Below are 12,228 nucleotides of genomic sequence, written 5' to 3'. Positions count from 1 at the left end.
AACACAAATAAGCATCAATTTTAGAGTACCATGTACAAGGAGCCTGTTTAAGACCATAAAGAGCTTTACATAGCTTGCATACCATGTGCTCTTTCCCCTTAATCACAAACCCTAGAGGTTGTGACACAAACATCCTCATGAAAATATCCGTTCAAGAATGTTGTCTTAATGTCCTATTGATGTACTTTCCAACCATAATTTGCAAGCATAGCAATCACACATCTCACCATACTCATACGGGATGTAAAAGTTTCCCCATAATCTATACCCTTCTTCTAGACATAGCCTTTTGCTACCAACCATGCTTTGTATCTGTTAATTGTACCCTTAACCTTCCATTTGAGTTTAAAAACCCATTTTGTGCCAATGGCACTCTTGCCATGTGGTAAATCCACAAGATCCCATGTACACCTAGTGGCAATGGAGTCTAACTCATCCTCCATGGCTTGAATCCAATGTACATCTTGCTAAACTTCGTCCAAGGACGTAGGCTCATCATCATCCGACAATGAGCTCATGAATACATGCTTATCACAATCATCTGCTTCTGTAATATCAGCCAAATGTGCCCCCCCACATCATGTGCTACATGTCTAGCAGCCCTTCTAGTGCAATGAGGTAAAGGAGCATCCATTCCAAGAGTTTGTAACAGCCATCTTGGGATGGCCCTAAAAGGTTTACGACTGCTACACTATGGGAGATTTGACTATGGAAGGGCTCTCTACAACAAAATGCAGTAGTCTACTGCTTAGAAGATGATGGCAATGATTGGTAGACTGCAAGAACAGGCTGTAGATTAGTTGCCAACAACAAACATGAACATCTAGGTAGTCAGGGCAAGTCGCCAAGACTAGGCACTAGCCAGCAGCACCACAAATTGAGATATTTGCCAAGGAGGGGTGTAGACAACTATGAAAATTGAAGACACAGACCAACGGGTGGAAGATCTATAAAACAAGATTGAGGTTAAGTGAAAGGACTGACTTCTACTTATATCTGTGGATTGTCCCAAATTAGGGTTTCGCATACAGGACATAGATACTCTAGGAAAGTTAGGTAATTTAATGAAATGTCTAGTGATAAGCATGTTTTGACGCTATTTCATTGAGGTAATCAATTTATAATGCATTTTTACCTCAAGATCCCCTCTCATATACAAAACATAGCTCAGTCCATAATACCCCGAAGCGTCCCACCCCAAAGTAGCCAGGGCATCACACAAAGGGTGCATGTCAACTAACCAATGGTGTACCAAAGACTGCAAAACATAGCTTAGCCCATAGACCCCCAAGGCATCCCACCCCAAAGCAACCAGGGCATGTCAATTGCTTAATGGCCTACCAAGACTACAAAGGTGATGGTTATCTTAGTTTTGGAGCCCAAAGGGCCACCTCCAAAGAGGCCAAGACATCAGACAAAAGGTGCTCGTTGGCTGCCCAATGGCCTACCAAGACCTAAAAAGAGGATGGAATCACTTTGAGCTTTTCTTTTGGGTTTAAGGGGGGGGGGGGGGAGGATTAGCGAGATCAGGTCCTAGTTGGGCAGCCAATCGGACTGCCACGTGGCAGTCCGACTTGTTTCTGACAGTCGGCTGCATTTAATGCAACCGACCTGCATATTTTGGCGCCCAGTTTTTTGGCTATTTATAGCCGATACTTCAGCAGTCTTCAGGCACTTCTGTACACAGGTTCCAGGCTGGAGATACATGCATATTCCGTCTCTGTTCGCAAATTTCAGGCAGGAGATCGTGCAGACTGCAACGGACTTCGAGGTGAATAGCAGGTTGCATCGTCGAGGTGGAGACGCAGTCCAACGCACTGCGCCCGTGTATATATCTACATATCTTTGTATACAGCACACTTATACAGCAGATCTTCATATTCCACTCTCTTTCTCTCTCCTCTCTCTGCGTTCTCTCTCTTTCAGTCTTACGCTTCCACATCGCTGCACTCTGACATGGTATCAGAGCAGTGTAGAAGGGCTGGCTGAGTGAAGAATCAACCTGAAGAGGAGTTTCCATCGCGACACAAGGCTGCATTTCCAGCGTTTGAGGGCGAGCGGGAGGGCTGCGCCTCGGAACAAGGCTAAAGCGAGCGTGAGCGCCCATGAAAGGAGTCCAGTTGATGGATTTGCTACTGTTTGCTGCTGTTTGAAGAGGAGGAAGGCTGAGTTTTCAGTCTTCAAGTGCAAGTTTTGCTTTTTCATCGCCTCCGGCGAGTGAAGAAGGTTCAGGACGCGGAAGAAAGAGCCCTAGCAGGCTGCGTTTTCACAGTCAGAGGGGGCTGCTTTTGCGTTTGTGAAGGCATTACAGGTGAAGATGTCTGCAAAGATTGACTTGGAGTTCCAGACGATGATGGACCGGAAGGTGCCTGTCTTACCGGCTCTTCCCGCAGATCAAAAGCTCGATGGCGACAACTATCGCATCTGGCGCGTAATGATGTTGGCCATCCTTGAGTCCTACGATTTGGCGAAGCTTGTACAGGAGGAGATCGACCGGCCCTCTGTGAGAGATGAGTCCAAACTCTCTTCTGATGCTCGTGCAGAGTTGGCCAAGGCACAGTCTCACTGGGACAAACTGAATGCCCGAATTCATTCTTTTCTTTTTCTGTCTTGTACTACAGCCGTGATAGCCCACATCGAGCACTTGACGGTGGCTCGAGAGATATGGCTGGAGCTTGATCAGATGTATAACCGGATGACCCTTATGAAGCGGGTTTCTTGGGAGGTGCAGATGGGGACCTTGTCCGTGAACAAGTCTTTCTCGTTGCGGAAGCACATCAACAAGCTTAGACAGCTTCAGATGCAGGTTCAGAATGCGGGGAAGCCGATTTCCTCCGAAGACATGGCGATCACACTCTTGTCCCAGTTGCCGCCACGATTTGGTGCTTTCTACTCCACCCTTATTGCTTCGGGGCATGAGTCTACTCTTCGGTGAGAAGAGCTGGTTCCTACGGTCTTGGACCAAGAGGAACAATTGAAGGGACAGCATGCTTCCAAGTCGGAAGCCTTGACAGGTCAAGTCTCTCAGAAGAAGGGGAAGGACCATAAGAAGAAGAAGGAGGACAATAAGTCAAAGAAGGACAAAGAATCCACATGCCATATTTGTGGAAAGACTGGCCATTGGAAGAAGGATAGCCCTGACAAAGACAAGATCCACCAACAAGAAGGACACGAAGGATTCTGGAGCGGTGGCTGCACCCTCATCAGCTGCGTTTCTTCATCTAGCTATCATTGAGGACTCACCGAATGCTTTTGATGCTGCGATAACAGCTCCCCAGGCTCGAGAGTGGATCGTTGACAGTGGTACCTCCCAGCACATGACTCCTTCATCAGTTGGTGTTGCCCAGTTGCGACCTTCGCATGGGCAGATTCTCATTGGAGATAGCTCTTCGATGTCTATTGCAGGACAGGGTGAGATGCAGCTTATTCCAGATGGACGTGGTGGTACCCATACCTCAAAGGTCTTGCATGTGCCAGGTTTAGGATACCATCTACTTTCAATTCATAAGATTTGTTCCCTTGGACTTTTGGTGGAGTTTGACAGTGATTCGGTGCGAGTCCTTGATCGTGGGTCAAGGAAGGTTCTCTCATCAGGATATGAGGAGAACGGCATCTACAAATTGACGTCTTCTACCGCCCTCCCTACTCTTCTTCTTACCTCTCAGACACAGTCAGAGTTATGGCATGCTCGGTTTGGTCACCTCAACTATGATTATCTTCGGAGGGCGTCACGTGGACAGCTTGTTCGAGGGTTGCCGGATCCCCCACTTCGGCCGTTGATGGGATGACCCCTTTTGAGGCATACTTTGGGACTAAGCCCGATGTTTCTTATTTTAGGGTTTTTGGGTGTGATGCCTATGTTCACATTCCCAAGGCTCATCGTGATAAATTTGAAGCAGCTTCCCAAAGACAGGTGTTTGTTGGCTATAGCTCTCAGTCCCAAGGCTATCGTTTGTATGATCCCGTCAAGCGGGATGTGTACACCAGTCGAGATGTGCGGTTCGTGGAGGTTCCGGCCATAGCAGCGGGTGAGGAGCATCCCTTTCTTTGTAAACGCCCCGAACGACGTAGTATGCTTAACAATTATGATATTCGCTTGTTTTCGAGATTTAATATAAAAGAGAATGAACACTTAAAGCTGAAAATGAAAATTACTTACAAAATTACAGCCATGAAAATGTAAAAGTAATGGAGACAAGATTGAGGGTTGAAGATGGGCAACCCCCCCCCCTCCCCCCCGAAGGAATGTATTTCTGCTCAACCCAAGTCCCTTAGGGAAGAGCTCAGTTACAATCAACCTGAGAGTGAGAAGAAGTAATTCTCACTCTCACAAGATCATGAAAAGATGTACAAACACACATGCATTATCTATTATGCAATGATAAGAACTGATTTCTTTACAGTATGAGAGAAGAAAGAGGGAAAATCAGCCTTTCTCCATCGTTGAACAATAGTACATGGATAGGGCTTGCTTCTTGTTGCTAAAATGGAAGAAAGAGCTTGAGAAAAAGGTGCTGTAATGAATTTACAGGCTTGCTGTCCTGTAAAGCAGCAGTGATAGAAGAGGGAATATGGAGGAATTTGATAATGGATAAGTGGGGAATGATGATGGGGATGGATGGGGTCAGTTTCTGGCTATCTGTGAGTGCTGTAGATCAGTTTACAGCAAAGAAAAATTATGCTGAATGAAGAAAAACGAGCTCTTATTTATAGGAGAGGGAAGAGCTAGTACAAAAGGGGAAAGTGGAGTAGCACAAGACAAGTGTCCAGCCACATGTCATGAGATGTGACAAGTGGTGGGACACTTGGAAACTTGTGTGACAAGTGTCTTGACACTTGTCTCTTCTCTATGGCCTTCCTTTTTGGGCTGAATACTATCAAGAATAGAAACAACCAAATTTAGTAAGCACAGTCAGAGTACAGAACTTACTATTTTTAGAATGACATCCCTATATTTTAGGACTAGCATTTTTAGGCTAATTCGAGGCTCCTAAAATTTAGGGACCTCCTAAAATTTAGAGATCTCCTAAAATTTAGGGACCCCCCCAATATGGGTGTCATATGAAAGCTTTTTCCGTGTACATCGCAAAAACGGTATCAGAATCTTCATGTGACTTTCCTATGCAAAGAAATGTGCATTTCAAGCTTTCAGCCCACAAATGCACATTATACAAACATTTCATGAGAGCCATCTTATTGATTGTAACTGTCTGTTCTGGTGGATCTAGCCCACACTTCAAGGCATCAATCTTTTCTATGTGCGAGTCTAACCCTGATATGCGTGAGTTCTGGTCACAAGCGCCCAATCGGGCCATATAGGTGGAAGTGTGAACTATCTTTTCTCTAACCCACCGCGTGGGTCCACCATAACCTATGACCACTCATCAATGGCCAGCTCCAATGCACTTTTCTTTATATCTAATTAGTGCAAAGAAAATAAATTTAATAAATCATTATATAGACAAATTAATGAAAAATGATACAAATTCTATTTCTATAGAGTTGTGACATTCTTGGAGATCCAGGGGAGAGTTGGGCTCCCGAGACAATTCCTTTAGAGCCCGGCCTTTTGATTCCGATTCTGTTTCCGATACAGAGTCTACTATTCCACCGGTCACCCCCGAGGAGTTACCACAGGTGGATATCCTAGAGTCTTCAGCTGATGGAGAGAGACGAGGAGAGATCTGGCCTCCTCCTCGTTGGGCCCGTGACACACTCCGATTTTAGGGATCGAGGGGGTCCCTGAGGAGTGGGGACCGCAGGATGGTCCGCGGCGATCACAGAGGCACTAGGCACATTCTACGGAGCTTGTTTGCTCTAACTATTGTTTGATGACCCGTGTTATGCAGGATCGAGAGCCCACCTCCGTGAAGGAGGCTTTACAATCCGCACCATGGAAGAAAGCTATGGAAGCCGAGTTTGAGGCTATTGAGAGGAATGGCACTTGGTCACTCGTGCCTCGCCCCCCGAATAAGAAGGTGATTGGCGTCAAATGGGTCTTCAAAACCAAGTACCTTAGCGATGGTTCTTTGGACAAGCACAAGGCTCGCCTTGTTACTAAAGGTTTTGTACAACGCCCAGGGATTGATTGTCATGATACTTTCGCCCCCACTGCTCATATGGCGACTATTCGAGCTGTTCTTGCCTTGGCTGGCCATAGGAGATGGCCTGTCTACCAATTGGATGTGAAGTCAGCCTTCCTGAATGGTGATTTGAAGGAGGAGATCTATGTCGAGCAGCCTCCTGGCTTTGGATCTTTAGATGGGCAAGTCTACAGGTTGAAGAAGGCCTTGTATGGCCTCAAGCAGGCTCCGCGTGCATGGAACGAGAAGATTGACTCGTTCCTTCAGTCACAGTTGGGATATCGGCACTCCAAGGCCGATCCGCAGCTTTATGTACACACTTCCGAGGCTGGTTGTGTGCTTTTTGTGTTGTATGTTGATGATTTGATTGTCACAGGCGATCATGCACAGAAAGTCAAAGAGACGAAGGCAGCTTTACATCAGACATTCGAGATGACGGATTTGGGTCTACTCCATTTCTTCTTGGGCCATGAGATTTATCAGTCTCAGAGGGGGATTTTCATCTCTCAGTAGAGATATGTACAGGAGCTCTTAGTTTCTTTTGCGATGGAGGATTGTCGGACCATTTCTACTCCTATGGATCCGAACTGGAAGGCCACTTCACATTCAACTTCTCCCATGGCGGATGCTTCCCGCTATCGTCAGTTGATTGGATCATTGATTTGGCTTCTCAACACTCGTGTTGATCTTTGTTTTGCTGTTGGGCTCTTGGCGGGGTTCATGAGTGAACCTCAGATGGTGCATTGGCAAGTTGCCCAGAGGATACTTCAGTATTTGAGGGGGACATCTGATTTAGGGATTCATTATCCAGTAGGCACAGGTGGTTCAGATCTTGTACTTGCAGGTTGGAGCGACTCGGATTGGGCTGGTGATATGGACCACAGGCGGTCTACAACAAGTTACTGTTTTACCTTCGGTGCAGGTGTTATCTCATGGAGTAGCAAGAAGCAGCCCACAGTAACCCTCTCGTCTACTGAGGCGGAGTATCGGGCCGCATCTTCCACCACATGTGAGGCTGTGTGGCTTCGAAGATTGTTGGAGGAGCTTGGCTGCCCCCAGACTCGTCCTACTTTGCTGTAATGTGACAATGAGAGTTGCATTGCCTTGGCACGGAACCCTGTTTTCCATGCCCGGACGAAGCACATCGAAATCCAGTACCACTTCATCAAAGAGAAGCTTCTGGATGCGACCATCACAGTGGAGTACTGCAAGACGGAGGACAATCTTGCAGATTTGTTTACGAAGGCGCTTCCCCAGGCTCTCCTTCGGAGACATTCCAGATCCCTCAAGCTTCTGCCCCGCCCAAGCTCTGAGAGGGGGTGTTAGCGAAATCAGGTCCTGGTCGGGCAGCCAATCGAGCAGCCAGTCGGACTGTACAGTCGGACTGCCACATGGCAGTCCGACCTGTTTCTGACAGTCGGCTGCATTTAATGCAACCGACCTGCATATTTTAGCGCCCAGTTTTTTGGCTATTTATAGCCAATACTTCAGCAGTCTTCAGGCACTTCTGTACGCAGGTTCCAGGCTGGAGATACGTGCAGATTCCGTCTCTGTTCGCTGATTTCAGGCAGGAGATCGTGCAGACTGCAGCGGACTTCGAGGTGAACAGCAGGTTGCATCGTCGAGGTGGAGACACGCAGTCCAGCGCACTGCGCCCGTGTATATATCTGCATATCTTTGTATACAGCACACTTATACAGCAGATCTTCATATTCCACTCTCTCTCTCCTCTCTCTGCGTTCTCTCTCTTTCAGTCTTACGCTTCCGCATCGCTGCACTCTGACAGGGGGGTGTTCTTGTTGATTGTTGTTCATTTGTTTTTCGCTTATTCTCGTCTGTAATAACCGATTAAGGCTGAGAAAATTCAAATCTACTGAGGGGGAAGAGATGAGCAACAAATTAGAGAAAATTTTAAAACTTTACCATAAGAGAAATGCTTGCACAGCAATAACTCCCTGTTTCCAGCCCCAAAACATGCAATAGATCAAGTCACCCTACTGTAGTAGCCTCAAAAAGTGCTATAGATCATGTCACCTTGTCATTCTCTGCCCCAAAAGAAAATCCCTAGACCTCATCACCCTATTCCTCTCATGAATCAGCTACTCTCTCCAAATCCACAATTGAATTCTTCATCCTCACAAGTCATATCTGCATCAAACAGCCCATAATAGCCTTACACAAACTTGCATGGCTCCCAAACTTGACTAACTACGAAGTTCAAAACCTCCTCATGCAAATTCAGCCTCTAGACTTAATTTTCAACCAAAAACTATTAATAAAATTGGAAAATGCATGGCCCCTATCCAACCTTTAACATGTCCAATCGGAATTTTTAATTCCTAATCTCTTTGAGCCTAAAGGCATTGAAAACTTTCCACAAACCTTAATTAGAGACACTAAGTCATTTATTTTCTTATCCCCATGACAAAAAGTCGTTCCCAAGGGGGTACTCAATGTCCCTGACCAAAATTTGACCTGGGTATGCCATCAGCGCCTATCACCCCAACTTCTACCAATGCCCCACTACCCAAGCTAGGATTATCTGTAACCATGACACACATTCGACTTCATCTCACATGTGCATAACTTAAGTGTCCCAACATAAGTGTTCAAAAAGCATGAAGTTAAAAAATCATATCCTCGTGACACAAAGACCTAGAGTTGGTGTACCTATCTAGGGAGGACAATGTGGACAATGGCAAACATCTTCACAAAGGCTATTTAACTGCCTTCCCTTCTTCTACATTTGCACTCCTTCACAATTCAAGCACACCTAAGACAAAGAGGGGTTTGTGATTTAGTGGTCATAGCCCTACACTAAGTCAATGAGGAATATTAGGAGCTCAATCTAGTGTTAATCACTTTGGGCTATTTGGTCTTTTTTTATCCACTTTTTGGTCAATGGCCACCCTTGCTTTAGACCCTTTCTAGAACTTTTTTAGTTCTTATTAGCAATCTACAAACCGCCTTGTCCATTGGGTGACTACTCGTTCAAGTATTAGACTGTTTGTTCTACCTTCATTCTCCCAATACCCTCACTATGATCACTCTATAGCACATGCAAGGGCTATTCTTGTATCAAACTTCTTTTGCATCAATCTGAGTTCTTCACCACCTTCATCTTGCTCTTCATTGTTCTCATCTCTTGATTACACTTTCATCTTCCATTGCCATTTTGATACAACTACCCTCTCTTGGTCTTCAACCACTTCGAGTGGAATAGAATGATCAAGATGGACATTGTGAGACTGGACCCAAAGAGGATATTGTTTAATCCTTGCCTACCACCAAGTAGAAAGATGACGCATAATCAACACCATTTTGATTTCATAACACAACCTCCATAAATGGGTACTCATTGTTCACAGCATCCACTATGCCATTGGACAAATCTACACTTCATCACACCAACTGAGGATAGAGACTAGTAGTGGATACAAGGGGATTGTATCTATCAGTTCTATCACCAAGGGGTGGAGATAAAGAAACATTGCACATGCCAATGTAATGATTGTCTATCTCATATTTAAGGGAGATACCATTGCCACTTCAAAGAGGCATTAAAACCATTATGTTAGGTGATGGAGTTCAAGGACCAAAGATGCATGGAGCTCTTCTTATTAGAGCTTGATTGTCTTAGAGAGGTCCTCCTACCAGCCAACAGCATAACACTCAGACCCATCTTGCTAGGGATTCATGACAAACTTTTTCAGCACAAATACCATTACGCTCCACATTATCACAGCCTCCATTGCACCCTCAAGAGTCAAGTACCCATAGACCAGCTTCAAGAGGAATCACCCTTGGCATAGCCACAAGGGTACCTTGTGTGAGATGCCCATGGTGCCACGCCCACCAAGAGCTCTCACCCACAGCCCCCTTGCCACCTGCCAATCAGAGCCATTATCATTGTGTCAAAGGAGATGACTCCCGCCACTTCAATCTCTCTATCTTACAACAGCTCATGAGAGAGACTCTGATCAAAGTACAGCAAACTTACGATAGCTGTACGGAAATTTCTACATTTAGTCGGCTTAAGTAGGAGCGATTTCATCTTATACCCACAAGGACTTGAGAATTTTTCATGCTTACACCTAGATGGTACTATGATTCTCGAATTGGGACCAAATGGTCTCTGACATGATATCTTGGATTGACTAACATGTCTCTCTCGCATAATGAGAAATGTTACGAACATGAAGCCTGAAATACCAAGCAGGTGATATTGGCGAAGTTAAGGAAGTGAAGAGGAAACCTTATAAATCCTGATCAAACAGCTCGCCGCAATACAAGCATGGCATGATGTTTTCAGAAAGAAAGTGGGAAGAGAAGTAGACATTACTTGGGAGCTTGCATGAGTCCCAGCTTGAAGGGCCCAGATTGAAGCTCGGCCCATCTGTTGGTGCAGACGTTGACAGAGAGGCCTAAGCCGTCGGCATAGAACTTGGCAGCCCGCGGCACGTCCTTGTGCAGCATCACCACATACTTCAGGAGAGCCATTCATTCCAGTGCGTCTAACACTGGTTGATTTCCCTTCCTCTGCACATCACATCATCATCATCATCATCTTCTTCTTCTTGCACCAGGTAACGTTTGTCTTGCCTATTCCAAGTTTAAAAAATCATCCCAAAGTGTTTAAGGCCTACCAGGTTCTAGCCCAAGTGGTTTGAGTGTGTGGGCGTGTACATGGGTGTGTGAGTCCAAACCTTGCATACAACCTACAAGCATCTTACATCCTTCAAATTTCAAGCCTTCTCAAAAAAGGAAAAAAAAAGGATTAATTAATACCAAGACCCATTAGCTCAAGTGGTAGTGAGTTGGCTTGTAAAACCCAATATTAAAGGTTCCATTCTCATAGGTAACATGAGATGCCTTGTTGACCCCGAGGTCAAGGGTTCCATTCTCACTGGCTGTAGTGAAGGCACCTTATACAATGTAAAAAGTGACTATGGCTCAAGCCACTTGGCTGACCACCAAGATGGGCATTGTATCCGGCCCACATGTTGCATTAGTGGTCAAGGGTTTGGGTGCCCTTGAACTACAAGTCTAGATGTAAGCCTTGGTGTTCAATTCATACACATATCTATTAGCCTCTTATAAAAACTTAAAATTTTGTATAACTTCCATATAGGGAAAGACTTAAGTACTCTAAATAAATTGCACTTAGTTAATGCAAGAGGCCATCTTTACTAGTTATGTATTTACAATTTTTCTCAAAAACTTCAACTCTATCCAAACATCACATAGTATTTGCAACTTTTCTCAAAAAGGTCGGTGCTATCTTAGCCTCATATAAACACTCATCAATGAGTCTACAAAAGCAGCTCCCAAGTGACTCTTAATTCTTCCATGGAGAACCGAATCTTTGTAAGACTATACCTTCCTCAAGATCACATCAAGATAGGTATCCCTTATTTTAATTTACTCTCCTTTAAATTTAACACAATCATTAAAAATCTTCCACCAACTATACACATTCGAATACAGACCCACTTTGTTCTTGGTATTTTTGGATCTGCTCCAAAGAGACCTCGCTGTTGGGCATTCTCAAAGAGACAAGTTACATTCTCCTCTTTACTCTTTTAAAACACACAATAAGGAGAAATGCTATTAAACTTAACAATTCTACCTTTTATAGAAAATTGATTGTACAAGAACTCTCCTAGGCAAGATGCAAAAGCCTTTGAAACATACTTAAATCTCATTTTTCGAACCTTTATTGAATAATGCAGAAAGACTCTCTTCCAAGTGACTTGAGCTTGTAGCAACCACTGCATAATGTTGCTAGAGAACTAACTTCTCCATCTCAGATGAACTAACAATACTCCTCTAACATTGGACCAAATTTTTTGAGGATTTTCAAGTCTCAAATAGGTTCAAGTTGGCCAATTTTCCATCTTTTACTCCAAACTTCTTCCAACCATTCAATTTCCCTATCAATTAAACTATAATGTTGTTTGAGGTCATTGACCTCTCTGTTCGAAGAATAGAGAGGTCTTGGATCAAGGAAATAAAGATATCCACAAAAGCATGCTTACAAATCCATAAAGACTATGCTAAAGCCAAACTGCCTTTTCTATCTTCTCTACAAATCCAAGAAAGTCCTTTTTGTTGTTTTGACCAGGGCAATCTTTAATTCCTTAAT

General features: G+C 44.5%; 1 protein-coding gene across 1 annotated transcript in view; it reads right to left on the bottom strand.

The window, feature by feature from the left end:
- Positions 1 to 10,565, bottom strand: part of LOC148025546 (uncharacterized) — a 96,951-nt gene extending 86,386 nt beyond the window's left edge. The window contains exon 1 of the mRNA XM_087692763.1: positions 10,426 to 10,565. The gene's annotated coding sequence lies outside the window, so the exon portion shown is untranslated. The remainder of the gene's footprint in view (positions 1 to 10,425) is intronic.
- Positions 10,566 to 12,228: the final 1,663 nt, after the last annotated feature.

This window comes from Lygodium microphyllum, chromosome 14, assembly GCF_053477565.2.
Source record: "Lygodium microphyllum isolate KBCC chromosome 14, Lygodium_microphyllum_v1.1.10, whole genome shotgun sequence".
Lineage (NCBI taxonomy): Eukaryota > Viridiplantae > Streptophyta > Polypodiopsida > Schizaeales > Lygodiaceae > Lygodium > Lygodium microphyllum.
This window is presented reverse-complemented; position numbering and strand designations above follow the sequence as displayed.